This window comes from Durio zibethinus, chromosome 19 (assembly GCF_047325235.1).
Source record: "Durio zibethinus cultivar Kanyao isolate XHJ-2024 chromosome 19, ASM4732523v1, whole genome shotgun sequence".
Taxonomy (NCBI): Eukaryota; Viridiplantae; Streptophyta; class Magnoliopsida; order Malvales; family Malvaceae; genus Durio; species Durio zibethinus.
Window position 1 is genome coordinate 11,641,439 of NC_143180.1, and position 4,732 is coordinate 11,646,170.

A 4,732-nucleotide genomic window follows, 5' to 3' on the forward strand; every position below is an offset into this window, starting at 1 on the left:
TTTTGGAATTTTTTATTTTTCTATCTTTTTTTCTTTTATCATTCTTGGTTATTTTCTGTTGCATTTTTATAATTTTTCTTCTTTTTTTTACCTTTTTTTATGTGCTTTCATTCTTTTTCGTTCAGGTTTTTCTTTGTTTTAAAATTTTCTATAAATTTTTTTCTTTTTGTTTTATTTCATATTTTTGCCTCTTCATTCTTTATTTTTTTCTTCTTTTCCTCAAATTTTATTTTATATATTTTGTATTTTCATTTTTTATTTTTTTCTTAAATCTTTTTGTTCACACCTTTTTTTTTTCTTCTTTATAACTTTAAAACCTCAAACTTATTTTTTTGTGCACTTTCTTTTATTTTATTTTTCATCTTTCGTATTTTATATCTTTTTCCTCTATTTGTTATTTTTTTTTTCTTTTTCTTTGTAAATTATAAACTAAAAGTTGTTTCCATTTTATATTTGATTATTCATTTTGTCTTTTTATATTTTTTTGATTCGCTAATTTTTTATTTTTTCCTTTTTTGGTATTTTATTTAATTTTTTCTCTTAATTTATTTTTTTCTACTTTGTAATTTCTTAATAACTTTTTCCCTTTGCAATTTTCCTTCTTTTTGCTTTTTTTTTTTCATATGTTTTCATTTTTACTTTTTTTAATTTTTTCGCTGTTTTAAAATTTTTTATTTTTCTCTTTTTTATTCCAAATCTTTTGTCTTTTCTTTTTTTTCCACAAATTTCCTTTCATTTCTTATTTGCGTTTTTAAATTCTCATACTTTTTTTTTTATTTTGCATTAACTTTTCTCTTTTTTAATTTTTTGTCAGACTTTTTAGATTGTTTGGTCTTATATGTTTTTTAATTTTTTGTATTTTTTAAACTATTTTTTTTTTTTCATTTTGTCATTCCATTTCATTTTTGAAATTTTTATTCAATTTTTGTCCTTTTTCATTTTCTTACTTTTTATAATTTTTTGTTGTATTTTTCTTTTTTCGTGCTTTATCTATCTTTTTTCTTTTGCTTTAATTTTTTTTCTTATTTTATTTTCTTTCTTTATTCATAATTTCATAAATTTTTATAAAGTTTTGGAATTTTTAATTTTTTTATCTTTTTTTCTTTTATCATTCTTGGTTATTTTCTATTGCATTTTTATATTTTTTTCATTAACTTTTTCTCCTTCCAAATTTTTCTTCTTTTTTTTTACTTTTTTTTTTATATGCCATCATTCTTTTTTGTTCACTTTTTTCTTTGTTTTAAAATTTTCTATAATTTTTTTTCTTTTTCTTTTATTTCATATTTTTGCCTCTTCATTTTTTATTTTTTTCTTCTTTTTCTCAAATTTTATTTTATATATTTTGTATTTTCATTTTTTTTTCTTAAATCTTTTTGTTCACACCTTTTTTTATTTCTTCTTTATAGTTTTAAAACCTCAAACTTCTTTTTTTGTGCACTTTCTTTTATTTTATTTTTCATCTTTCATATTTTATATCTTTTTCCTCTGTTTGTTATATTTTTTTTATTTTTCTTTGTACATTCTGAACCAATAGTTTTTTTCATTTTATATTTCAAATTTTTATTCATTTTGTCTTTTTATATTTTTTGATTCGCTAATTTTTTATTTTCTTACTTTGTTTATTTTTATTTTTTCCTTTTTTGGTATTTTCTTTTTTTTCTACTTTGTAATTTTTTAATAACTCTTTCCCTTCATAATTTGCCTTCTTTTTGCTTTTTTTTTTCATAAGCTTTCATTTTTACTTGTTTTAATTTTTTTTGTTGTTTTAAAAATTTCTATTTTTCTATTTTTTATTCCAAATCTTTTGTCTCTTTTTTTCCTCAAATTTCCTTTCATTTCTTATTTGCGCTTTTAAATTCTCATACTTTTTTTTTTTTATTTTGCATTAACTTTTCTCTTTTTTAATTTTTTGTCTGACTTTTTATATTGTTAGGTCTTATATGTTTTTCAATTTTTTTTTTATTTTTTAAACTAATTTTATTTTCATTTTGTCATTCCATTTCATTTTTGAAATTTTTATTCATTTTTTGTCCTCTTTCATTTTCTTACCTTTTATAATTTTTTTTGTATTTTTGTTTTTTTTTTTCATGCTTTATTTATCTTTTTTCTTTTGCTTTAATTTTTTTTCTTATTTTAATTTTTCGTCGTTTTAAAAATTTTATTTTTCTATTTTTTATTCCAATTCTTTTTTTTTTTTCCATAAATTTCCTTTCATTTCTTATTTGTGTTTTTAAATTCTCAAACTTTTTATATTGTTAGAACTTATATGTTTTTCAATTTTTTGTATTTTTTAAACTAATTTTTTTCATTTTGTCATTCCATTTCATTTTTGAAATTTTTATTCAATTTTTGTCCTTTTTCATTTTCTTACTTTTTATATTTTTTGTAGTATTTTTGTTTTTTTGTGCTTTATTTATCTTTTTTCTTTTGCTTTAATTTTTTGTAGTATTTTATTTTCTTTCTTTATTTATAATTTCATAAATTTTTATAAAGTTTTAGAATTTTTTATTTTTCTATCTTTTTTTCTTTTATCATTCTTGGTTATTTTCTATTGCATTTTTATAATTTTTCATTAACTTTTTCTCCTTTCAAATTTTTCTTCTTTTTTTTACTTTTTTTTTTATGTGCTTTCATTTTTTTTTGTTCACTTTTTTTCTTTGTTTTAAAATTTTCTATAAATTTTTTTCTTTTTATTTTTTTTTTCATATTTTTGCCTCTTCATTTTTTATTTTTTTCTTCTTTTTCTCAAATTTTATTTTATATATTTTGCATTTTCATTTTTTATTTTTTTCTTAAATCTTTTTGTTCACACCTTTTTTTTATTTCTTCTTTATAATTTTAAAACCTCAAACTTCTTTTTTTGTGCACTTTCTTTTATTTTATTTTTCATCTTTCATATTTTATATCTTTTTCCTCTATTTGTTTTTTTTTTTTCTTTTTCTTTCTACATTCTAAACTAAAAGTTTTTTCCATTTTATATTTGAAATTTTTATTCATTTGTCTTTTTATATTTTTTTGCTTCGCTAATTTTTTATTTTCTTACTTTGTTTATTTTTATTTTTCCTTTCTGGGTATTTTATTTAATTTTTTCTCTTAATTTATTTTTTTTCAACTTTGTAATTTTTTAATAACTTTTTCCCTTCACAATTTCCTTCTTTTTACTTTTTTTTCATATGCTTTCATTTTTTCCTTGTTTTAAAAATTTTTATTTTTCTATTTTTTATTCCAAATCTTTTGTCTTTTCTTGCTTCTCTTTTTTTTTCCACAAATTTCCTTTCATTTCTTATTTGCATTTTTAAATTCTCATACTTTTTTTTATTTTGCATTAACTTTTTTCTTTTTTAATTTTTTGTCTGAATTTTTATATTGTTAGGACTTATATGTTTTTCAATTTTTTTGTATTTTTTAAACTAATTTTTTTTCATTTTGTCATTCCATTTCATTTTTGAAATTTTTATTCAATTTTTGTCCTTTTTTTGTATTTTTGTTTTATTTCATATTTTTGCCTCTTCATTTTTTATTTTTTTCTTCTTTTTCTCATTTTTTTTCTCAAATATTTTTTTTATATATTTTATATTTTCATTTGTTATTTTTTTCTTAAATCTTTTTGTTCACACCTTTTTTTATTTCTTCTTTGTAATTTTAAAACCTCAAACTTCTTTTTTTGTGCACTTTCTTTTTATATTTGAAATTTTTATTCATTTTGTCTTTTTATATTTTTTGATTCCCTAATTTTTTATTTTCTTACTTTGTTTATTTTTTTTTTTTTTGATTCCCTATTTTTTTTTTACTTTGTAAATTTTTACTAACTTTTTCCCTTTGCAATTTTCCTTCTTTTTGCTTTTTTTTTCCATATGTTTTCATTTTTACTTTTTTTAATTTTTTCGTTGTTTTAAAAATTTTTATTTTTCTCTTTTTTATTCCAAATCTTTTGTCTTTTCTTTTTTTTCCACAAATTTCCTTTCATTTCTTATTTGCGTTTTTAAATTCTCATACTTTTTTTTTTTATTTTGCATTAACTTTTCTCTTTTTTAATTTTTTGTCAGACTTTTTAGATTGTTTGGTCTTATATGTTTTTTAATTTTTTGTATTTTTTAAACTAATTTTTTTTTCATTTTGTCATTCCATTTCATTTTTGAATTTTTTATTCAATTTTTGTCCTTTTTCATTTTCTTACTTTTTATAATTTTTTGTTGTATTTTTCTTTTTTCGTGCTTTATCTATCTTTTTTCTTTTGCTTTAATTTTTTTTCTTATTTTATTTTCTTTCTTTATTCATAATTTCATAAATTTTTATAAAGTTTTGGAATTTTTTATTTTTCTATCTTTTTTTCTTTTATCATTCTTGGTTATTTTCTGTTGCATTTTTATAATTTTTCTTCTTTTTTTTACCTTTTTTTATGTGCTTTCATTCTTTTTCGTTCAGGTTTTTCTTTGTTTTAAAATTTTCTATAAATTTTTTTCTTTTTGTTTTATTTCATATTTTTGCCTCTTCATTCTTTATTTTTTTCTTCTTTTCCTCAAATTTTATTTTATATATTTTGTATTTTCATTTTTTATTTTTTTCTTAAATCTTTTTGTTCACACCTTTTTTTTTTCTTCTTTATAACTTTAAAACCTCAAACTTATTTTTTTGTGCACTTTCTTTTATTTTATTTTTCATCTTTCGTATTTTATATCTTTTTCCTCTATTTGTTATTTTTTTTTTCTTTTTCTTTGTAAATTATAAACTA